Source organism: Panthera leo, chromosome B4, assembly GCF_018350215.1.
Source record: "Panthera leo isolate Ple1 chromosome B4, P.leo_Ple1_pat1.1, whole genome shotgun sequence".
NCBI lineage: Eukaryota > Metazoa > Chordata > Mammalia > Carnivora > Felidae > Panthera > Panthera leo.
This window is the reverse complement of record NC_056685.1, coordinates 55589660-55615583: the sequence shown is the minus strand read 5'-3', so window position 1 is coordinate 55615583 and position 25924 is coordinate 55589660. Positions and strand designations below refer to the sequence as shown.

The window sequence follows — 25924 nt, the reverse complement described above, 5'->3', positions numbered from 1 at the left end:
GTTAAGCATCCAACTTCAGTTCAGGTCATGATCTCATGGTTTGTAGATTCAAGCCCTGCATTGGGCTCTGTACTGACTGCTCGGAGCCTGGAGCCTGCTTCGGATTCTGTGTTCTCTTTCTCTCTCTCTCTGCTCCTCCCCAGCTTGGACTCTGCCTCTCTTTCTCAAAAATAAATAAAAACATTAAAAAATATATAATGAATCTGACAGTATGTTGTGAATTTTTTAAATAGCAATATATGTAGAGCTACAGCATCTCTTTTTGATGGCTGAGATTTTCTTTTGTTAGGATAGTTAAGATTTATTTAATCCACTGTTACTGTATATTTATGTTGTTGCAATTTCTCACCTTTGTATATAATGCTGTGATGAACATTCTTGTGTATACATCTTAAACATTTAATGTTTATTTTCTTAGTATAAATTTCTAAAAGTAGTTTCTTGACTTCCCCCCACCACCCCGACATCAATTCTTATAACTGGCTTCTTTGGTTGTTCATAGAAAATCTTCAACTTTGGCTAAGGGCAGATTTGAGTTTTCCTCCATTTCAATGTGGATGGTTATTGCATCAATAGAAAGCGTACAATGATTGTGAACATTTAGTGATGCAGTTCTCCTTAGGGAATTTTCAAGAGGTGAAGGCAACTAGGAAAGATTCCCATATAACTGGGTATGAATGGTGGCAGTCCACTCATCGAGCACTATGGAGACCTCTCTATGAGGAATTATTTAGTGCACTGGAACATGTGCCTTCCTCTGTCACAGTTATTCTCTTCATGACCGTACAGTTGATAACTAGCTCTGTGTTTCATTTTTGTTTAAAAAATGCCTTTATGGGACAATTTATACTATTTTTCTAGGATTTAAGCAGTTAAAAACTGTAATTGAGAAAGGAAAATTAATTTTTCCTTATGATGAGGTAGAGATTTCAAGGAAGAGGATTGATGTCTTAAATAAAAAAATAAAACAGATGTTATGACTGTTATTTTAAGAGTGATTTTCCTATTTACTAAAATTGAAAGTCTTGGGCTTGAAATTGGAGCAGATTGTATCCCCCTGGGATATGAGGAATAAGGGTGCAGTAAAAAGGCACAAAACTCCATGATGATATTTTGTTGGGTTGGTTTTGGAAGTTGAGTGTTGGCAATCGATTGTGTTGACATTGGACTAAATCATCTCTGTCCTCTGTCCTTCTCCTCTCTCGCACCTATTTGAAGCGGCTATACATACTGTTGCTTTGGTGCTTTAGGGTCAGAGACGGAGTCTCGTTTATATTCGTTGGTCTCTGATCCTTCCTCACATTCTTTACTGTCTAACCAGTATTTCTTTTATGAATGAAAACGTTAGATTGCTTGCAAGGCCTGTAGATGGCTGTACAAATACCTTTAAAAGGAGTTTCATTTATTGCCTAATATTGAGACTCCATGCTGTCAACATTCACTACCAATCATTAATTAACTCCTTTACTCATTCCTTTGTTCAACAAATAACTATTTTAGTGCCTTCTTTATGCCTGGCACTGCAGCTAGATGCTGAGAATAAAGTAGTTAGCCAGGAAGACAGGGGCCTTCCCCTCCTAGAATGTGTAAGCATACAGCATACATTATAGAAAGAACAATGATATTCTCCAAAAAATCTCTCAACTTCTTTTTATGGAGGAAAAACAAGCCCAGGTTTAACTTCACTTTCAGAATTTAGCTGTGTCTGTATTTGGGCCAAAGTCCCTCTTCTCGTCCACTCTGGCTTTGGCCTGCATCATGATTGTGAGGTCAGAGGCCTCTGTACAGTTATAATATCTGTATGATATCTTTTGATTCTGGTTAACCTATGCAGCATGTGACATGTAAAGAGAGAAAAAGCCCTTTAAAAAATTGCTAAAAGATACACAAGTCCATGGGGAAAGCAAAGCTCAATTACTGGGAGAATGAGGCTGGCTGACTTGGCTGGGGATTGTTCACTTCGTTAGCAACTGATCTTGACTAAGGAGCCACCCTACCATAACAAAGAAGAAGAGAGGGAGTTTGACAGGAAGGGGAGGGGCTGGAAATAGAATTTGGGGTAAAAACACGGTCATTTTATTTTTTCCTAATAACTGCTCCAACCATGCCGTGGTAGGCCTAACTCCTGACCCCACTCCCTGCCCCGCTTAGCTGGCTCTAATGAGCCTTTGGCCAACATGGCCAAATTTTATCCATTTTTATTCATCCCGACTATTGGGACAGTCAGTTCTGGTACTTAGCTCAGTTTTGCTTAGTTTAAAGCACAATGAAAACTCTTGTGTCTGCCATCTTTGCCTGCTTTGGCTTTTCCTGAACCTGGAGCAGGTGTAGTAGAAGTGTGAAGGGCATTTTCTGAAGCAGAGTCCCACTCTTCCCCATTGGGCAGGGAGGACATGAATAGTCACAGTCCTTTTTCTGTTGATTATTGTGGCTTCTCAGGTGAACCCTGACAGGCTGCCCACATCTCTTCTAAGGGCAAACTGGCCTGGTTCCTTCACCTGGTGTGCAGCCTTCATAGGTGAAATACTGGTAAACACTCCATCCTCTAGCAGCTCCCCATTCTTGCCACACCAAAGGGATTTTTACAGCCCACCGCCTCTCAGCCTAACCATCTCTTTCCATTTCTGTTTCCTTTTTTCCAGCATTGATCTTTTTTTAAATTTATTTTTTTAATGTTTTATTTATTTTTGAGACAAAGAGAGACAGAGCATGAATGGGGAGAGGCAGAGAGAGAGGGAGACACAGAATCTGAAGCAGACTCCAGCCTCTGAGCTGTCAGCACAGAGCCTGACGCGGGGCTTGAACCCACGAACCATGAGATCATGACCTGAGCTGAAGTCAGGCGCTCAACTAACCCAGCCACCCAGGTGCCCCTCCAGCATTGATCTTAAAAATAAAAGTTATTTTACTAGCAAAAATGGGTTTATTCAGGAATAATGAAGAATTGCAATTTGGGGAAAGAAAGGTGTGGCTAAAACCATAGGCTAGGCCAACCAAGTAGAGGAACATTATTTTATGGAGAAGGAGAAAGTTGAGAGGGTTGTTCTGAAGGAAAGCCCATTGGAGAAAGGCAGGCGTTCAGGGTGATGATGATTTCTCATTGGTTGAGTTGCAAGGGTAGTTGATTTCTTGTAAGAGATGCAATGTACATCTTTTCTTGTTGGGGACTGTCATTGATGATTCTTCCCTCTTGATCATTCTTCTGTTTGGGCTGGGGGGGGTGGGGGTGGGGGTGGGGTGGGGGGGGTAGGGGGAGGGTGGTCTGTAGTTGATAATTTCTGAGGTAGAGTAGTATGGTGTGAGGGCTCCCCCTTCTGGCCCCTCGACTCCATTGTAGTGAGGTTTCCCTTTGTTAATTTTCACACTAATAGTGCAGGGCGAGGACAGCATGAGAGCAAGGATGCAGTAATCAATTCAAGAGTAAAATGCCTGTTTCTCTTTATTGCATATTCTCATTATCTTTACAAGTGATTATTTTTGAGCTCCTCACCCCTCTTCTTCCTTTGTTGGCAGGCAGGGAAAGCACATCCACAGGGGTGGAGAGGCAATAGTGGCATGAAAAACATGGCCCATACTCCCAAGTCTGTGCCTTTCTCCTGGTCTTTCCCCAGTTTGAGTCAGCTGTGTGCTTCTTGGTCTGGTATCATTTAGAAAACCTGTAGAGAGGTGGCTGGCTTCAACTTCTGGCAGTTTTCTGAACCTAAAACATAGAGTAATTAGCACATGTTGGTCTTAGTTTTGGCTTCTGACCATAATCCCCAGATAAGAAAGAAAAAGCTCATATTTTGTTATACTTATTTCCTGGATAAGTTTTCGTGTCCTCACAAAATTCAATCATGCAGTTTCTTAAAGGATTCCTGTGGGCTCCAGAAATAGGGAAATGCTCGGTTGGGTCAGGTCTTTCATCTTGAGCAGGTGATCAAGGTTTCTTATCACAAACAAGGCGCTCAAGACCCTCCAACCCCCTGTTTTGGGGGCTTGCCACAAATGTCTCCAATTGTCACCATGCCATTTAGAGTCACTCTTCTACTGCCATCTCTTCCTCATTTCATTTTCTCTCTGCTCAGAAAGCTTGGGGGGCAGAATGCCCAGTATGCTGGCTAAGCAGACTCCAGCTGGGGATGGTCAGGTACTCCCAGTCTTGATTTTCTTGGGTGCTTCCTCCTCTTTAGAAAAGGGGAGAAGCCCCACTCCTCAACAGATTCCTCTCACTCCGTTTCTCTCTCTGTTGACCAGGGTTGGGGTGTGGTTGTGGTGGTGGGGCTGGATTCAAATCACCACCCCCCCATCCCCCTGCCCAAACTCTGCTAGGGGGCCGACCATGACCATGTTTCCAGTGGCCCTCTGAACTCAAGGCGGGGTTCTTAGCAGCTGTGTCTCAAGTTTTAGACTTCAACGATGATTGCAGCATACAATCCCCCTGAACATTCTGTTACAAAATGAAAGAACCAATAAGGAAGCCAGAAGATTGCTCCTAGGGTATCAGATTTCAAGATTTGTAACTTTTAAGCAGTCTAAAACAATTCTCTGGGCTTTAGAATAGAGATGAGCTATGGAAACTTAAGTTCATATTTAATGAACATTTGTCAAGCACCAATGATGTGCAAGTACAATGCTAGATGCTTTCATGTACAATATATCAGTCCATCTAACTCTGGATTTTAAAATCAGATCCATTTTTTTAGGCAATAATGATGATATTTTTAATGGTATAGTTGTTATTTGTTTTGTATCTGCCATATGCCAGGCACTATTTTAAGCATTTTACAGTCTTATCGTTTAGCTTCACAAATACTCTATGAGGGAGATATTATTATCCTGATTTTACAAAGAATCAGTGTGTGAGTAATTATTTCCTTAAGGCCATTTAGATTGTAGGTGGTGCTGACAGCTAGCATTTAATGAGTGTTTTCTATGTGTCAGACCCTCTTTTAAGTACTTTATGTATGTTAACATCATGATAGTAGCCCTGTAAGATAATCCTTTCCCCCCAAAACCACACAAATTTATTATCTTATATTTCTGTAGGATTGAAGTTTGCCATAAATCTCAGAGGGTTAAAATCAAAGTATAAGCAAGCTTCATTCCTTTCTGGAGGCTCTAGAAGAGGATCCATTTCCTTCCTCATCCAGCTTATTGGCAGAATTCACTTCCCTGGGATTGTATGACAGAGGTGGCCGTCTTCTGGCTAGCTGCTAATTGAAGGCTGGCCTCAGCTTCTAGAGGCCACCCTCATTTCTTGGCTCATGTTTCCTTTCCTCCTCCTTATATGCCTTCAAGAGCAAGTTGGGTCTTTTTTTTTCTCTTTTTTTTAAAGACTTAATTTTTCTAGAGGAGTTTTAGGTTCACGGAAAAATTAAGAAGAAGGTATGGGGATTTCTTGTATACTCCCAGTCCCACGCATGCATGGCCACCCCCATTATCAACACCTCCTCCAGAATGCTACCTTTGATACAATTGATGAACCTACATTGACACATTGTAATCACCCAAAGTCTATAGTTCATCTTAGTGTTCACTTTTTCTTTGTGTTGTTCATTCTGAGGGTTTGAACAAATGTGTAATGACATGTATCCATAATTACAGTAACATACAAAGTGGTTGCATTGCCCTAAAAATCCACTGTACCCCATCTTTTTATTCCTCCTTTCTCTCTCAACTCCTGCAACTACTGATCTTTTTACTGTTGCCATGGTTTTGCCTTTTCCAGAACATCATATAGTATGTAGCCTTTTCAGATTGGCTTTTTTCTCTTAGATTGGCTTTTTTTCTCTTAGCATTTATATTTCCTCCATGTTTTCTCATGGTTTGTTAACTCACTTCTTTTTAGTGATGAATAATAATCCATTGTTTGTATGTATCACAGTTTCTTTATCCATTCAACTACTGAAGGGTGTGTTGGTTGCTTCCAAGTTTTGGAAGTTATGAATTACAAAAACAACCACAAATGGTTTGGCCCCACAGACTTACAGCATTGGCATACTGACTCAATAAATGTTAAATAGCTGGATACATGCCTGAGTGAATATATAGCTGAATAAACAGTTGAGGTTGGTTCCTTGGAGGAGGGAAAATAGATGGTAATAATCTTTGTGTCAATGGTGTGATACTTGGCCCAACTGAATTCCTTACAGAAAGAGTAGGAATGTTTACCCCTAGGCCTAAAGAGTTTCTGACAAGTCTTTTGTATGTGTGCCTCCAACAGATGGTTCAGAAGAATCATTGAAGTAGATTAGGTATGGAAAGGAAGGAGGAAGGAAATAAGTAATGGGGGAGAAGAAGGAAAGGGTGAAGGTGAAGGAAGAGGTTTAGAAAAGGAAGGAAAAGCAATTCACATTCTATTGATGGTAAAGTCTTCCACTTGTCTGTGATATTTTCTGTGATCTGTTTCTGATATTTGGTATCTGTTAGGCAATCACTGATATTTATGATTAAAACAAGCTACTATGGGGGCACCTGGGTGGCTCAGTCCATTAAGTGCCCGACTCTTGGTTTTGGCTCAGGTCATGGTCTCATAGTTTGTGAGTTTGACCCTGTATCTGGGCTGTGTCAGCGCAGAGTCTGCTTGGGATTCTCTCTCTCTCTCCCTCTCTCCTCCTCCCCTGCTCACTTTCTCTCTCCCTCTTTCTCTCTCAAAATAAATAAATAAACTTAAAAAAAAGTTACTATGAACCTGCGTTGCATGTTTTTTATGGACATGTTTTCAACTCCTTTAGGTGAATACCACAGAGCATGACTGTGGATTGTATGATAACAGTATGTTTAATTTTGTAAGCAATTGCCAAACTGTCTTCCAGAGTAGCATACCATTTTGCATTCCCACCAGCAATGAATGAGAGTTCCTGTTGCTCCTTGCCAGCATTTAGTGTTGTCAGTGTTCTGGATTCTGCCCATTCTAATAGATGTGTAGTGGTATCTTATTGTTTTAACTTGCATTTCCCCGATGACATATGATGTGGAGCACCTTTTCACATGCTTACTTGCCCTCTGGTGAGGTGTCTGTTAAGGCCTTTAGCCCATTTAAAGAAAATGAGATATAGTTGACATACAATGTTATATTATTTTCAGGTGTACAACATAATGATTTGATATTTGTATATTTTGCAAAATGATCACTAAGGTTAAGTCCAGTTAATATCCGTCACCACACAGTTACAAAAAAAATTTTTTTTTACTTGTAATGAAACCTTTAAGATTTACTCTCTTAGCAACTTTTCAACATACAATGCAGTATTAGGAACTACAGTCATGGTGTTGTATATCACATCCCCAGACTTATTTATTTTATGACTGCAGGTTTGTACCTTTTGAACATGTCCACTCATTTTGCATACCCCTCACTTATGTTCTTTGTATATATGATTTTGGTGGGTTTTTTGGGGGGGAGGGAGGGCCCATTTTTAAACTGGATTGTTTGTTTTCTTATTGTTGAATTTTAAGTGTTCTTTGTATATTTTGAATAACAATCCTTTATCTTCTGTGTCTTTGCAGATATTTTCTCCCAGTCTGTGGCTTGTCCTCTCATCCTCTTAACATTGTCTTTCATAGAGCAGAAGTTATACATTTTAATGAGTCCAGTTTAGCACTTAGTTCTTTCATAGATTGTGCCTTTGCTGTTGCATCTAAAATGCCATTGCCATACCTGAGGTCATTTAGGTTTTCTCCTGTGTTGTCTTTTAGGAGTTTATAGTTTCTGTATTTTACATTTAGGTCTATGATCCATTTTGAGTTAATTCTTGTGAAGGGTGTAAGATCTGTGTCTAGATTAATTTTTTTTTTTTTTTTTTGCATGTGGATGTCCAGTTGTTCTAGCACCATTTGTTGAAAAGACTGAAGTAGTCCTATTTTATTGATGGAGAAATGGAAACAAAAAGAACTTAAGGACGTCACTAAAGATTATGCAGTTAGGAAATGGTCTTTATGGCTCTTGGGCTCATGGGCTTTAAGTAAGCCTCCAGGGCTTCTTACTATACCGGACTGTCCCTTTGCAGTCACACCAACATTGACATGCAGGGCTTCAGGTTAAAGCCTGATGCCTCCTTATATTGCAGTGTCTTAATACAAAGGAAAGAATCCCGAATAGGAAAATTTCAGTTTATGAAGGTGAATTAATTCTTTGTTTGACTATTGTTAATATCCAAGACTGTTTTTTCTTTTTTTTTTTTTTTTTTTTTTTTTTAAATTTTTTTTAACGTTTTTTATTTATTTTTGAGACAGAGAGAGACAGAGCATGAACGGGGGAGGAGCAGAGAGAGAGGGAGACACAGAATCGGAAGCAGGCTCCAGGCTCCGAGCCATCAGCCCAGAGCCCGACGCGGGGCTCGAACTCACGGACTGCGAGATCGAGACCTGAGCTGAAGTCGGCCGCTTAACCGACTGAGCCACCCAGGCGCCCCCAAGACTGTTTTTTCTACTCCTCAAGGATCCTGCAAATACAGTGGGCTCAAGTCATGGGCAAGGTGTTTCTTTCTTCTTCTCTCTGCCTGGCATCTCTGATTCATCCCAGTGGCTTAGTTGTAGAATTTTTTTTTCTTTTTTCTTTTTTGGCTCTCCTATCTAGCTGTCCTAGCCTACTTGGTTATCTCCCATTTATATCTGTGAGATGGATGCCAAGAAACATATCAACTATGCCATTGTTGGGGGGACTAAAACCTATTCAACTGTGAGAAACAGGAGTGGAATAACCACTGTGTGGAGACTTATCTGTGTCACCTAAAAAAGGAAGTATTCTTTCTTTTCTCTCCATTGCTGAAATCCCCAGAGACTTTTCTTTTGAACTCAGTCACTGTCACTGAAATGGAATTTATGTGACAATATTTTGAGTTATTATGAAAGATAATCTAGAGGTCTAATTTCTGTTTTTTGAAAATTCTTTATAAGGTAATGCGTTTTTATTGTCAACATTGAAACTTTATATAAGTATATATTAAGCAAGCATAAAAGTCTTCTCAATCCCATTCCCTATAGGTAAACAGTGTTAATGTTTTGATACTGTCATTATTCCAGGACAATAGGCATAACCTAGGACTATTTCAAACAAACCAGGGCATATAATTCCCCTCCTGCATATGAGTTTTTATATCTTTATCTATAGAAACATCTGGTTACACTCCATGTATGTATTACATAGAGTGATAGCTTCTAATATGGCTCCTAACAATCCCCACCTCCTGGTATTCATGTGTCATCCTCTTCCCTTTGAGTGTAAGCTAGGTTTAGTGACTTCTAGAATAGAATAGAATACTGTGGAAGTGATGGTATGTCACTTCTGAGATTAGATTATAAAGATGGTGGCTTCCATTTTGGGTGCTCTCTTTCTCTGTTGGGTCATTTGTTCTGGCCCGCTGCCATGTTGTGAGGACACTCAGGCAATATATGGAACTGAGGCAAGGCACTGGTAAGGAACATGTGGTAAGGAACTGAGGTAGTTGGTCAATAGCCAACAAGGAACCAAGGCCATAACCAACCACAACAATGAACTGAGAAGTGGATCGTTCAGCTTTAGTTGACTCTAGCCCCCAATCAACAGCCTGACTACAAGTTTATGACAGACCCTGAGCCAGAACCACCTAGCTAAGACACTCCTGATCCTTAGAAACTGTTTTAAAAAGTAAGTGTTGCTTGAAGCTGCTGAATTTTGGAGTAATTTATTAGATAGTAATAGATAACTAACATTTATTAAGTAATAAATCACATAAAAATCATTTGTGACAATATTCTCTTTTTCCTACCCACAACATATGGGTCAATGGATACCTCCTTTAGTATGTGTGGTACGAAGTAAAATTATTTCATTTAAAAAATGTGGAGAAAATATGAAATTCCAGTTTAGGGTTGACCATGAGATTTTTTTTTTTCCTTTTATTTAAATGAAAAATGACTTAACAAACATCCTGGAAGTATGTTTTTCTTCTTCTGCAATTATCTCTACAGGATAGCTTCTTAAAGGGAAAACTTCAGGGTCATGAAGCAGCACATTTAATTTTAAATTGATATTTATGAATTGTCTTTTATTTGAAGTCATCTGTTTTGTGACTAAGAGCCTACTGGCCTTTCCAGTACTGAGTATAATTAACCTTAAAATGTTTTGTTAATGTATAGGTGAAAAATTATAATTTTAATTTGCGAGACTGAGATTCATTTTACTTTTTTATTATTATTCCTGACAATTTCCTCTCCTATGAAGGGTACCTCTAGGTCTTTTGCCTATTTTCTTCTTGACTTGCTCATCTCATCCTTTTTGGGTTTCAACCCAATGTGTCTTTGTTAAAACACTGTAGCTCTTTGCCATATCTGTTGCACATATTTTTCCCAGTTTGTCTTTTGGCTTACTTATGTTTATGTTTAAAATTTTTTCCTGTGGAAATTTTAAAAATAATCAGGTAATCAACTTCATCAGTTTTTTTTTCTTTTTTGGCTTTTGAACCTTTATGTCATGATTCCTGTAGCCCAAGGTATTTTCATCTAGTATTTTTATGATTTAGCTTTTTTGTGCGTGTGTTAAAATTTCTACCTATCTTTGATTTATTTTAGTATAATGAAATAGAGATCAAGTATTTTCCCTATATGTTCTAGCCTCATTACCCAACAACAAAAACAAAAATCTTACCTCCTTCCACCGATTTGAAATGTCAAGTTTATCCATTCTAGATAATCCTATCTGTATGGGTCTGTTTTGGAAATCCCACTTTTCTTCCATAGCTTTATCTGATTAGTTTTGTTCTACAGCCATACTGTATCAATTACTGTAGCTTTATGGTATATTTTAACATCTCATAAATCATTTTTTTTGCCAGAGTTTTCTTTGTACTTCTTTCATATTTTTCTCCTAGGAACAATTGAGATTGCTCTTCAAGTTAAAATGATTTCTGTTGATATTTTTATTTGAATTTCATTAATTGATACATTATTACAAAATTAAAACTTTCTATCCAAGAACAAGATATATTTACTTATATGTTCAATCCTTATTTTATTTCCCTAAACAGAGTATATAGTTTTTTCTTTTAGATTCTGCACATTTCTTTTATTTACTTATTTGTTTATTTATTTACATCCAAGTTAGTTAGCGTATAGTGCCGTAATGATTTCAGGAGTAGATTCCAGTGATTCATCCCCTATGTATAATACCCAGTGTTCATCCCAACAAGTGTCTTCCTTAATGCCCCTTACCCATTTAACCCATCCCCCTACCCATAGCCCCTCCAGGAATCTTCAGTTTGTTCTCTGTACTTAAGAGTCTCTTATGTTTTGTCCCCCTCCCTATTTTTATATTATTTTTGCTTCCCTTCCCTTATCATCTGTTTTATATCTTAAATTCCACATATGAATGAAGTCTTTCTTCATATGATATTTGTCTTTCTCTGACTGGCTGATTTCACTTAACATAATACCCTCTAGTTCCATCCACATAGTATTCTGCACATTTCTTATTGCAATTACTCCTAGATATTTTGTTTTTGATGCTTCTATTTTTGTACCAAGAAGCATCTTGTTTTCAGAATTATTTTTGTGATTATTGTTTATATATAGGAATATTACTAATTTTTGTTCATAGCAACTCATCTTATTTAAGTTTCTTAGTGTGTTTTTTTCCAGTTTATTCTCTTGGGTTTTCCAAATATGCACTTTCATATTTACGTATCTTACACATAACAAAATCTGTTCTGTTTTCTAGTATTTACTTCTTGCGTCTTGTAGTCTTTAATGGGCATGATTTCAGTGTTTCCTCAATGAATTCAATACTGGGTTTCTTTTGCTTTCCTCTTCTCTGTCTCTCTTCTGTTGAATCTTCTCTTCAGTTTCTGGTTCTGTGTCTTGGGCAAGTTACTGACATGAAGAAAAGTGGAGCTTGGAAAGGTAGAGAGTGACTGAGCCAGTATGCAAACTTAGGAGTCACTAACTTCAGGGCTCATACTCATCTATTTTCCTTCCTTCCTTCCTTCCTTCCCTTTTCCCTTCCTTCCTTTTCCCCTCCCTACCTTTTCCCTTCTTTCTTTCCCTTCCTTCCTTCCTTCCTTCCTTCCTTCCTTCCATCCTTTTCTCCCTACTTCTTTCTTTCTTTCTTTCTTTCTTTCTTTCTTTCTTTCTTTCTTCCCCTTTTCCTTCCCACTCCCTCCTTTTATTCTTCCTTCTCTTTCTCCTTCCCTCCTTATTCCCTCCCTCTCTTCCTTTCTCTCCTTGCTTATTATTTATGGATCCTCTAAATCTAGTCACCAAATCTCATCCCAGAGTTTTAGTAGTTGTGGTAGAAATCCCATCCTATTTTAGTAGTTGTGGTAGAAATATGCAATTGATATAATAAGCATTCAGATATACCATTTTGGCGATTGGAAACAAGGTATGATGGATGTCTGACTTTAATAACAATGGATCCCTTCTTATAACTGCCTGTCTGTGAGAGAATTTTTTTTGTGGAGGTGAGGGTCTTCTTGAATTGGTTTGTTTGTTTGCCCTAACTGCTTTCATGTTTTCCACATTGTTCAAACTTCTTAATTTCTCTCATTGCTTCAAGAACTCTTGCTGCATATTCTCTTGTCCTTCACTACTGTAAGGTCCTCAGTTTGACAGGAAACACAGCTCACTGTGAGAGGCTTAAGTCAAATGAAATAGTTTCTGGAAATGTCATTATTTTAGGAAGGAGCATAGGAGGAAGGGAAGGAAAATAGTTTAGATTCTTGTGGGGAAAAAAGAAAGCAAAAGTTAAAGGAAAAGTTCTCTTCACAAGAGAGGAAACGGTGATAGGTTTAAAAAACTGGTATGTGTTAATTTTGTTATATTTTCTCTGCATGAATCTTTCTTCAGAGAAAGATTGGCTATTCTAAACTAAGTCTTGTTAGTGGGGCATAGGTCTTTCTTGAGTGGTTGGGATGGGGATGTACAAAAAGTAAGAAAAATGACAAAAATAGAAACCTCTTACTTGCAAGTGATAGAATTTACAACTCTGCTTAGCACATCCTTTTTTATTCAAGAAAGCATTGTTAAGTTCCTACTGTGTTGATAGCTTTGAGAAGAGGATACAAAGAAAGGGTAAGGCATTGTCTCTGACCTTCAGGTGCTTTTAGCCAGTGGGTCAGATGAGTAATGGTACTTGGGAGTAGAGAAGAGCTCTCTGCTTGTTCCTGAGGGATGGGTGGGGTTTGAATCAGCTAAGAAACAATGATGGCACATTCTGAGCCTGGGAAAGAGAGCATGAGAAATGGTTTTGTTTGTATGTTGGTGCAGAATGGCTGGCTTCAGCAGATTTATGCCAGTGTGAGAATGAAAGAAAAGATTGAGCAGTTAGGATGAGGTTCAGTGATAGTTCGCGAACTACTGGAAGTTCTTTTGCATGGAAGTAACTGTGATTAGGGGCACAGATCTGATAGTGGCGTGGGGCAGATTGGCAGAGGCAGAAAAGGGGGTTGGGACACAGTCATGCCAAGAGTCCCATCTAAGCACAGACAATGGGACTCGCATACACTGGGCAGATCTAAGAGACTCAACAGAAAACCCTCCAGATTAAAAATGAGTTAGTAGAGCTAATGGTAAAGAAGGAAGATACATAATAAATACAGTTTGAGCCTCAAGTGCTACTATTCAAAACTGGACTGAAGGGCAAATTTGACATTATCTATGTATTCTCGTCCTGAGTCATAGAATCTGGGCTGAATTTTTTTTCCTGCCAGTTGAGAAAGTTACCATTTTATTTTTTATCCTTAAAGTTTTTTTCCAGTTGCTAGATGGGATTCTTGATGTGTTCCCATCACACTTTTGTCTCTTATGTGTTGAGTTATCTTCAAGTGATTGCTCTGGTAAGATGGTCCAGTGAGTGAAAAGCCAAAGCTATCACCATGATGGCATAAACTGTGGAAGAGGTTAAAAGCCGGTCAGAAGACATACTGGCTGGCTTCCTTCTCTCTCTTTGATAAATGGGATAACCCTATTTGAGGGTTCTTTGATGACTGAAGATCTATAATGAATGCTAGTAGGAATGAGCATGGAGGAGGGAAAGGCAGGGTGTAAGGCTAGGCTACTTTGTCAGTTCCTCTGTTCTGGCCCGTTTTGCAGTGGATGTTTGTGCACCTGGTGGGATTGAGCTAGTAGGCGTCTGGTTAGATGGCAGAGGCATACTCCCTAACATACATATTCTCTTCCTTTATTCTTCCTCAGATAAACTAACTCAGTGCTGTGAGGACCACAAAGTGCCCTGCAATGAACTCAAACACAGACACATAGACACATGGAGCAAATACAACCAGAATTTATTTTCAATAGACAAACATTTAAAAAAATGAAAATCTCTAAATTTGCATTCTAAGCAAACACTAAGATGTACACAGAGCATATCTGCTTATGCCAGGTTATCTGCTTGCCAACTGATCAGCCCATATGGCCCAGGACACCTTCCCACTGGCACCACATGCCTTTGGCTCCGTGGACATCCTAACATATTCTAGATATAAAAGCACCTGTGTGAGAGCTCAAAGTATACTTACCATAAAAATGGTCAAATTGAGCTTATGCATGAATTAATTAATTTTGGTACAAAACTGGTATAATTTTGTGTATATTCCAGTGATTCTATTTTGTTGTTGAACGTTAAGGGTATTTATTTGGCTTAGTTGTCTAAGTTCACTGAAATAGGATGACATTTATGGACAAGTGGTTACTCAAACCCTTTGGCACAGGCTGGAATTCTCTTCTTATTTTCAGCTTCCTTGGATATTATCCCATTTCTATCCTGATGCTTTCTGTGTAGAAATAACTCCCCCAGCATGTGTTCTGTGCTTTGCCTATTTTCTTTGTGGACAACCTCAAGTGTGTTTACTTGATGGCTTTAATGCACTGAGTTTTCTTGTCCTTCTGTATCACCTAGTGTTACTTTATGTTGGAAAATGAATTCCAATCAAATAATAATAATAATAATAATAATAATAATAATAATGGCTAACTTTGAGCAATGTGAGAGGTTCTATACAAAGGGACTTGTATACATGGTTTTATTTAATTTTCTCTGCTAACCTATTAGACAGATACTATCTTACTCATTTCCAGTTGAGAAAACTGAAGCTTAAAGAGTTTATGGGAACCTACCCAAGGTCTCTTATGTATTAAGAGATAGGACCAGAATTCAAAATCAGGGTAGCGTGCTTCCAAAGCTTACTAATCATGGGCTATTACTCTACCAGCACATTTATGTATGATCATATTTTACTGTAAGTAATGCAGCTAGGTCTCAAATATAATAGTTGTTTGAAATTTATAGCATAAAAAATTGTCAATGTAAATACTCATCTCTACATGCCAAATGATTCGTCCAGTGATGCACAGGAAACTAAAGCTGTTTGCTAAATCAATTAAAAGTTGTGATTAAAACTCTTAGAGAACCTAAGCAGTGCAAAGAATATGGGATGCTCGGTTTAGCAAAGTTTTTTGAATTTGCCCATATTGACTACAGCGCTTTTGAGAAATTCAAGTATCAGGGTGCCTGGGTGGCTCAGTCGGTTAAGCTTCTGACTGTTTTGGCTCAGGTCATGTCACCGTTCGTGAGTTTGACTCCCACATCAGGTTCTGTGCTGACAGTGCGGAGTCTGCTTGGCATTTTCTCTCTCTCACTCTCTGTCTCTCTGCCGCTCCTGTGTTCTGTCTCTGTCTCTCTGTCTCTGTCTCTGTCTCTCAAAATAAATAAATAAACTTAAAAAAGGAAATTCAAATATCAAAAAAATTTCTTTTTTAATTTCATTTTTTTCCTCCCATTTCCATGATGCCCTTACACCAGATACAAACATAGTCTGCCTTTTGGTTAATTCCACAATGACTAAGGTAATTTATATTTACAAACAAGAGCAGTAGCAATTGAAAATTACAGCCAATTCCCCACAACACTGATGATGTACTGATAAAACATGTCCTTTCTAACAATTGTGGGAATTTCAAAACTGCATGTGTCAGGCACAAAGGAAGCATTGTTACACAGCCAAGTGTTGCACTGCGGCCAGGCTTCTTTGTAGAATGTTGAATGACATCCTTGGTAAACTCTAAAAATGTGGTGATTCTGGTTCTTGAATACTAAGTTTTAATAGCTCTTAAAAATGAATGTAGTAGATTGTTGGTAGTCAGTCTTTTGTCACAAATAAACATCAAATCTGAGAGCTGTGCCATTCGTCGATTATAACTCAAGAAGTGTCTGACTGTCTTCATCCCTTCATGTCCTGTCAGTAGGACCTGTTGGTCCAGTATCCTGGCCAGAAGCAATCAGGAAAATAGAGCAGGATGGGGGATTTTAAACTGGTTGGTTATATTTATTTAGAGGAAAAGGAGGATCTTATTAACATTCACCCATTACCTTTGGAGTGTACATTGTAATTTATGGAGTATTTCCTCAACTGATCTTGATTTTCATTTAAGGACTTAAAAGTAGGTGTCAGGGGGTTACCTGCATCAGCATTTTACAAACAAGCACCAGAGAAAGAGGGTAAGTGACTTGCCCGGCATCACACTTGCTAACTCCTCACTCTTTTGAATGTCACTCTCTGCCATTTTGCCTATGGGATAAAGTCTAACCTTCTTAACTAGCCATATAAAGCCCTTCATAATCTGTTCCTTGCCTACTTTCTAAATTTAATCTCTTGTGCAAACTATGGCGTATTTATTTGCCGCATGTATTCTGCATTTCTAATCATGCCAAGTACTTGTGGCTCTGTTAATTGTGTTCGGGATTTCCCACATTTAGGATTTAATGGGCTAGAAAAATCACCAAATGAATTAATAAATGGACAGTTCTGATAATTTGATATTTGGCAATTAAGGAAATTATAAAATACCACAGTTTCATTAAAGACTTTACGTGTTAACCTCAAAATATAGAAAGCACACAATCCCAGGGAAATAAAAGGGCTGCTAATTAAAAATAAAATATACAAGCCTCACTGACTGCTTATGTTTTCCCCTTTTTGCCAGAGACTACTGAAAAAATTGTTCGGGACTGGCACTGGCCTGTGGTGTTTGGGAACTTTGTGCCTTTGTACATACAGGCTGTTTTCTCTGTCAGGAATTCTCTACTTTTCCCACGCCACTAGCCTTTGGCCTGTCTGACTAAATCCTCTTAGGCCTTCAATTCTCAGTTTACATGTTGACCTTAGAAAGTCTTTTCCCATCTCCCTCCACCTGTTCTCTCCCACCCCACCCCACCCACCCCTCCAGTTATCTCTTCGTAGTGGCATTCTCTGCATCTTCTTCCATGCCCTGAGAAACTGTGCTGGGTTTATTTACTGCTCTTTTGCCACAAGACATGAGATTCTAGAAGGCAGAGACTGCATCTTATTCAACCCCATTCCTAAAGTGTAGCAGCACATGGTCTTTTGTACACATTCAGTGTGTAATAAGTACTTAACAGATGAATTAATGAATGAGGGAATGAATGAATAACACCTGTGTACCCTTCATGCCATTTGTTTGTGTCTTGTACATCTCCTGTGGCCTGCAGTTTTAAGTGTAGAGGATTTCTTCAAACAAACACAAACACTCATTGAATTGAATTAATTTATGGGTTTTGACCTCACCAGTTCTTTTATTTTTCTTTGTCAAGGAAAACTAATTATGTTCTCCATTATCAGAGTGTCTGGGAACAGTCTGCAGCTGCTGTCTGAAATATCTTCATGGGCATTAATGCTTCTCTCAGCTCTTCTGGTCAGTTTGTGTTTTTCTTTTCATCTGTTCACTTCTGCTTCATGATGTTGATGATCACATTTAAATTTATTATTATGGCAAAGGAATGTTGTATCATGCTATAAAGCATATATGGAGAATATTCAGCATTTTTTGTAGTCTGATTTTTCTTAAATCTACAGAGGTTTAGATGCTTTGCCTTGTCATTGTTGTTGTTTTTATCCTTCTCCATAATCTATACACTCAACATGGGGCTTGAACTCACCAACCTGAGATCAAGAGTCACATGCTCTACTGACTGAGCCAGCCGGACACCCCTTTATTATTGTTATTTTAAAAAATTGTTTCAAAACAGCTTTTTTTTTTGCCTTTTAAAAAGTTTTGTCAAAACAACTTACCCAGAAAAGATAGCAATAGCTTATTGTAAGATTCAGTAGTGATACAAGCACTCTCATTTCAGGGCATGTGATCTCTAAGCAATATAAGTTACCAGGTTGAGCATTTTCCAGCTCACAAGATAACTGTGATTTACATTATTTCACTGACGCTTGCTCAGTCACAGGGGAACTACTTTTTTGCCTTTCTCACAGAGATGCCTCCTGTAGACAGGGAAGGGCTGAGATCACTTCTCTAAGGTTGTGCAGCCATGAGAAGCCTAAGCTTCAGTCTGGGCTTGGATCTATACCTTGGAAGAAATATTAGCTTCTCTTCTTGAAGCTCACTGTTCCTTTGCCTTCCCTAACATTCCCCTTTTTAAATGAAAATAACTCATGTTTATAATAATAATAATAATCACAACTACTTATGAACACTTCTATGTACCAGGTACTTTATACACTTTATTTACAATACTTTCAACTTATTTCGTCCCCATTTTATAAATGAGAAAGCTGAAAACCAAAAGGTTAAGAGGTTTGGCCTAAGCCATACAGCATTAAGTGGCAGAGTTAAAGCTGTGTGACCCTAAAGTCTCTGGTCTTTCTGTTATACCATGCTGCCTTACTCATCAGATGACCTGGATCATAGCTATACAGTTTTGTGCTGCTGCTTAACTCCTGTAAAGAGAAATAAAATACCTGACTCATGGGACTGTTTTGAGAACTAAATGGGATAGCATATATATGAAAGGTCCTGGGATAGTGTCTTATGTATTATAAGAACTAAGTATTTTTCTTAATTTTTTCTTTTTCCTCTGTGTTGTTCTTTCTCCATTGACCCAACCCTATTCTCCAACCCCAAATTTAGCTATCTCCTGATGGTCCATCATACATCTATTCTCTTTTGTATTTCTCTGGAGATGTTAGTTCTCTTGGGTTGAGTATAAGGAATGTGGCTGTGACTCAGTCTTTCATTATTATTAGAATAAAAAATATTGGGAACTAAAGTTTGAGCCTTGGCACATAACCACATTTAGGCAAGGGGAAGAAGTGCTGTTTTGTTAGGAAAGAGAGAAAAGGCAAATGGAGAGGAGGTGGTTGAGTATGTTGATACACTGCCATAGATATCCAGGGAGGAAAAGTTTGTGGGAAGGAAGGATTTGATCAACAATGTCAAATGCCAGAGTGTTGAGGATGAATAAAAAGTGAGGAAAGGCCATTTGATTTGATTTCGTCATTTGGATGTATTTGAAGTCCTTGGAAAGGGCAATTTCAGGATGAGAGATAGGAAAATGAAAACGTTGATGAAGAAATACAGGCAGTAGTGTTTTGATGTGTTTGGTTTGTAAGAATTCTCAGAGAAAATGTAGCATATTTAAAGATGTAGCATATTTGAGGGGATTTTTCTTTGACTTAGGATAAATATAAGTATTTTTATGAACAGAAGTTAAGGATTCAGTTAAGAAGGAGACGTGGAAGACTCCATCTCCTCCTGAGGCACTGCTTCTAGTAATTCATTTAAATTGCCTTTCTGCTTCTGGGAAACCCTGCCTGAGATAATTGATGATGCACAAGGATCTTTCTTTTCATTCTGGCTTTTCCATATCCAAAGATGGCAGTGTATGAACTTGCCTCCTCTCATGGACACACCAAATCTACAGATATGTATGGATCATTTCTCTCTGAAAAGATCCGAAAAGAGATGAACTGTTTCTCCATAACGGAAATAAGAAGACCAGTAAGACAGGTCTTGGCACACCCTTAAAATGGGGATGTATCAAGAATGTCAGGTGGTTTAGACAATCACAGAGGTTTGAGAGACAAGTAGGAGATAGGGCAAGGTTGAATGAGAAAGTTCATCACCTACACAGGTCCACTTCAAGAATGAGAGAGGTAGCTGTTTTACTTAATACATAGAAGCAAACACAGAGAATCGAGTAAAATGAGGAAAAAGAGAAGTATGTTCCCAATAAAAGAATAAGATCAAAACTTCAGAAAAATATCTCAATGATGTGGAGATAAGTAGATAATTCAAAGTAATAGTGATAAAGATGCTCACCAACCTCAAGAGAATGGATACACACGGTGAAAATTTCAACACACATAGAAAATATAAGAAAGTATCAAGTAGAAGTCACAGAGCATAAGAATAAAGTAACTAAACTAAAAAAATACACTCAAAGGGTTCAATTGCAGACTGGACAAGAAGAATGGATAAGTTAGCTAGAAGACAAAGCAATGGAACTTATCCAGAGGGAGCAGCAAAAAGAAAAAGAATTTTAAAAAATGAAGCTAACTTAAGGGACCTCTGGGATAATATCAAGTGGAATAACATTCACATTATAGGGGTCCCTGAAGGAGAAGAAAGAGAAAGAGGAGAAAACTTATCTGAAGAAACAATGGATGAAAACATCTCTAATCTAAGAAAGGAAACAGATGTGTAGGCCCAGGAATACCAGAGAATTCCAAATAAGATGAACTCAAAGAGATCCATATCAAGACACATTATAATTAATGTGTCAGACATTAAAGATAGAGAATTTTAAAAACAGCAAGAGAAAAATAAGTTGTTACTTATAAGGGGAACTCCATAAGGCTATCAGCACATTATTTAGCAGAAATTTTGCAGGCTAGAAGGGAGTGGCATGACATGTTCAAAGTGCTGAAAGGAAAAAAAACCTTCTAACCAAGAATACTCTACCCAGCTGTATTATTATTCAGAATTGAAGGAGAAATAGTTTTTCAGACAGGTAAAAGCTAAAGTCGTTCATAACTGCTTTGGTTCATAAACCAACCTTACAAGAAATGTTAACACACCCACAACTAGCATCATACTCAATGGTGAAAAACCAAAAGATTTTCTAAGATCAGAAACAGACAAGGATGCCCATGTTTGCCACTTATATTCAACATAGTATTGGAAGTCCTAGCTGCAGCAATTAGGCAAGAAAAGGAAAAGTCAACCAAAAAAAAAAAAAAAAAAAAAGGAAAAGAAAAGAAAAGAAAAGAAAAGAAAACAGCATCCAATTTTGAGAGGAAGTAAAACTGTCACTGTTTGCAGATGACATGATACTATATACAGAGTACCCTAAAGACTTCATGAAAAACTGTTAGAGCTAATAAATGAAAGTCAGGATAAAAGATTACTATATGAAAGTCTGTTGTATTTGTGTACACAAATAATGAACTATCAGAAAGAGAAATTAAGGAAACAAATCCATTTACAATCACTTAAAAAAGAATAAAATACCTAAGAATAAAATTTAACCAAGGAGGTGAAAGAACTGTGTATTGAAAACTATAAGACAGTGATGAAGGAAGTAGAAGACACATCTAAATTAAAATATATTTCATGCTAATGCATTGTAAGAGTTACATTATTAAAATGTCCATATTATTCAAAGCAAGCTACAGATTCAGTGCAATCCCTATCAACATTACAGTGGCATTTTTTTTCACAGAAGTAGAACAAAGAATTCTGAAATTTACATGGAACCACTAAAGACTCTGAACAGCCAAAACAATCTTGAGAAAGAAGAACAAAACCAAAAGTATCATGCTCCCTGATTTCAAACTATATTACACAGCTCTGATATTAGCATAAAAAGAGACACATAAATCAATGGAACAGAATAGAGAACTCAGAAATAAACCACACATTTTTGTTCAAGTAATTTAAGACAAAGGAGGCAAGAATTATACAATGGGGAAAGGACAATCTCTCCAATAAATGGTGCTGGAAAAACTGAACAGCTACATGCAAAAGAATGAAACTGGACTACTGTCTTGCACCACACACAAAAATTAACTTGAAATGGATTAAAAATTTGAATATAAGACCTGAAACCATAAAATTCTTACCCAAAAACCATAGGCAGTGAGCTCCTTGACATCAGTCTTAGTAGTGCTTTTTGGATCTGACTCCAAAGGCAAGGGAAACGAAAGCAAAAATAAGCAAATAGAACTACATAAAACTAAAAAGCTTCTGCACAGTGAAGGAAACCATCAAGAAAATGAAAAGGCAGTCTACTGAATAGGAGAAGATATTTGCAAATCACATATCCAACAAGTGGTTAATATCCAAAATATATTAAGAATGCGTACAACTCAGTAAAAAAAAACTGATGAAAAAAAGGGCAGAGAACCTGAATATACATTTTCCCAAAGAATACACACAGATGGCTAACAGGCCCTTGAAAAGATGTTCAACATCACTAATCATCAGGGAAATGCTAATCAAACAGTAATGAGATATCACCTTACACTTGTCAGAACGGCTATTGTCAACAAGACAAGAAATAACAGGTGTTGGTGAAGATGTAGAGAAAAGAGAACCTTCATGCACTGTTAATGGAATGTAAATTGGTACAGCCACTGTGGAAAACAGTGTGAAGGTTCCTCAGAAAGTTAAAAGTAGAACTATACTATGATCTAGCAGTTTCCCTACTGAGTGTCTATCAGAAGAAATGAAAACACTAATTCAAAAAGGTGTATGCACTCCTTTGTTCATTGCAGCATTTTCACAACAGCCAAGATATGGAAATAACCTGTGTCCATTGATGGATGAGTGGATAAAGAAGATATGGTATAGGGGCGCCTGGGTGGCGCAGTCGGTTAAGCGTCCGACTTCAGCCAGGTCACGATCTCGTGGTCTGTGAGTTCGAGCCCCGCGTCAGGCTCTGGGCTGATGGCTCAGAGCCTGGAGCCTGTTTCCGATTCTGTGTCTCCCTCTCTCTCTGCCCCTCCCCCGTTCATGCTCTGTCTCTCTCTGTCCCAAAAATAAATAATAAAAAACGTTGAAAAAAAAATTAAAAAAAAAAAAAAGAAGATATGGTATATATTTATGACAGAATAAAACTCAGACATAAAAAAAATGATATCTTTCCATTTGTGACAACATGGATAGACCTTGAGGGTATATGCTAAGTGACATGTCAGATAGAGAAAAATAAATACTGCATGATTTCACTTATATGTAGAAATAAAGAACCAAAACAAACAAAACAAAACAAAACCCAGACTTGTAGATGCAGAGAACAGATTGGTGGTTGCTAAAATGTAGGGTGGTTGGAGGTGGGAGGGCAAAATGGGTGAAGGGGATCAAGAGGTCTGAATTTACAGGGATGCCTGGGTGGCTCAGTTGGTTAAGTGTCCGACTTCAGCTCAGGTCATGATCTCATGGTTTGTGAGTTTGAGCCCCATGTTGGGCTCTGTGCTAACAGCTCAGAGCCTGGAGCCTGCTGCGGATTCTGTGTCTCCTCCTCTCTCTGCCCTTCCCATGCTCATGTTCTGTCTGTGTCTCTCAATAATAAATAAATGTTAAAAAAAAATTAAAGAAAAAGAAGTCCAAATTTACAGATACAAAATAATAAGCCATGGGGCTATAATGTACAGCATGGGGAATATGGTCAATAATCTCGTATTAACTTTGTATGCTGACAGATGGTAACTAGACTTACTATGTTGATCATTTCACAGTGTATACGAATGTCGAATTACTCTGTTATACAACTGAAACCAATATAATATTGTATGTAATTATACCTCAGTAAAAGAGAAGAAAAAGGAGACTCAAAGGTGGTGGAAAGGAGGGATAATTTTAATGTATATAAATTTTGAAGAAATCCTGAGAATATAACATCAAGATCACAAGGAGAAAAATCACATTAATTACATTTTTCTCTATGTGGTTTTATTTTTTGTTAAGTTTTAATTTCATCTTTATGCTTTTTAATATTTTTCAGATTTTCTATACCAAGTATCTATTACTTTTTATTTTTAATAGCTCTTAAATATCAGATTTAAAATGATAAAGTAAAATAAGTTCACAGAACTAAAAAGTTATAGAAATACATAAGATGAAAAAATAAGATGAAAATAAAAGTCCCCACATACCCTAATTCTCCATTTCCATTCTTTAAAGCAACCATCATCAAAATGACTCTTGGTAGTACACGTATGTTTTAAAATCAGAAAACATTATCAAACAATCAGTTAAAGAAGTTAAATTTGAAAAAAAAAGGATAATACTGCCTGGCTTCTGATTTCCTGACCCCTCTTGAAAAACTAATAAAATTGTAAGAGAGGACTATAAATAAGAATAAGCTTGTAAAAATGAAGAGAGTGGAAGAGAAGACAATAGCAGAGAAAAGACATCAACAAAATTTTAGGAGATGAAAAGCAGATGTCTCAATGATATCTGACCAGGAGAGTGCTGAAATCTAAAACTTGAGTGCCTGCAGCTGGGGAAGCCAGCAAGAAGGAAGCCAGTTCATGTTGCAGAATTCCGGAAAGACTCAGCAATTACAGGTGAGTGCTGATGACACTAAAAATGGGAGGATTGGTTGGAAGTGTTCCAGATCTCCTTTTAACCCCAAACACAAGAAGTTGCCCTTGCCCATCTGTGAGAAGACTGGGGATGAAACAGAGACTCTGGACTTGGGACATTGGATGAAAACAAGGGAATTAAGAGAAAGGTTGTGTTATGAAGAGTGAGATCTCAGCTGTACCTTTTCACTTAGCTCCCAGAATGTTATCACCTCAGCTTATACCTAAGCAAGAAATTGACAAGTTCCTCTCTAGGGAAACAGAAAAAGCTGGATACTGACATTTGGGGTTCCTCCCATGAAGTATCTAGGTCGCAGCCGGATCACACTCTGATGAGGCCTAGCAGTTGGTAATCACTACCCAAGTATAAAGAACTTTCATTCAGTTGAGTGTACCTCATTCTTAAATGTAACCAGGCAGCTGTGGATCTGTATATATTTCTAGAAAGCCTCTAACATGAAAGAGAGCAAAATGAACCAATAGAAAAAACATACACCAAAAGATGATTGCAGGAAGCAAATAAACACATAACAAATGTTCTAGCTTTGACTCCCACAAAAAAATACATTGCATTTACAAAGATTAAAAAGCTATGAAATAAAACTTTTTGAAGATAAAAAAGAACTTTTTTATATTAAAAATGTGGTGATTAAAAGATCAGTAGATGAATTTGTAATATAGTGTTTAGGAAATCATTCCCCCAAAAGTAGAAAAGAAAAATAAGGAAGTGAAAAATGGAAAAAAAAAGATGAGAAGTCTGAATAATAGGAATTCCAGGAAGAGAAATATAAAAGAAAGGGAGGGTAGACGTTATTAAGGAAATAACAGAAGGCTGTTTCCAGAACTGAAGGATCTATTCGTGGTTGCAAGGGACCACCAAGTGTCCGGCAAAATAAATGCAAAAAGACCTATGTAAATGCATATCATTGTGAAATTTCAGAATCCCTCATTTAAGGTCTTAAAATCTTTCAAAGATGAGAAATGATTACAATAAAATGATTAGATATGAATGATACTAGATTTCTCAGCTAAAATAGTGGAAGCTAGGAAACAATGGGTAACACCTTCAAATCTGAAAAAAAAAATTATTTCTGAACTATGATTTTGTGCCCAGCCAAACTAAGAATTGTTTTCAATATTCAAAGGCTCATAAAATGTATTTTGCTTTCACAATTTCTCAAGAGGGAAAGAGAGTATATGCTACACTACAATGAGGAAGTAACAACAAAGGGAAAAAATGGATAAAGGAAACTGGGTAATAGAAGGCAGAGAAGAGGTGAATGCAATTCCCAAGATGACCAGTGTTTATCCATGCTGGAGAGGAAATGGCACAAGGCTCTGGAAGAGATGTTTCCAAGAAAAAAAATTGAACAGATTGATTTCCTGATGTATTTGACCACGCTGAGAAAATGTTATAGTTCTTTGAAGAATTAGAAGGGGAATTATTGGAAGGTACATGATACATGAAGCAAATGAAAAAAGTTAGGCAATCACTAACTCCAGGAAGAGCAAATTTTAAAAAGCCTGCAAGAAAGAAAATCGAGTGATCGTATACTGCAGGACTCAGCTCT

General features: G+C 37.7%; 1 protein-coding gene across 22 annotated transcripts in view; it reads left to right on the top strand.

Moving 5' to 3' along the window:
* The window catches only part of ST8SIA1 (ST8 alpha-N-acetyl-neuraminide alpha-2,8-sialyltransferase 1), a 150945-nt gene that overhangs the window by 10647 nt on the left and 114374 nt on the right, over positions 1 to 25924 (top strand). For 6 of the 22 annotated variants that reach the window (XM_042946032.1, XM_042946029.1, XM_042946017.1 and 3 more), the window contains exons 1-2: positions 16387 to 16456; positions 17598 to 17670. The exons of 8 other annotated variants lie outside the window; for them this stretch is intronic. The gene's annotated coding sequence lies outside the window, so the exon portion shown is untranslated. Of the gene's footprint in view, positions 1 to 8328; positions 8460 to 16386; positions 16457 to 17569; positions 17671 to 24233; positions 24336 to 25924 lie in introns of those variants that run through there. 8 more of the 22 variants (XM_042946033.1, XM_042946022.1, XM_042946026.1 and 5 more) reach the window with 5 other exon arrangements.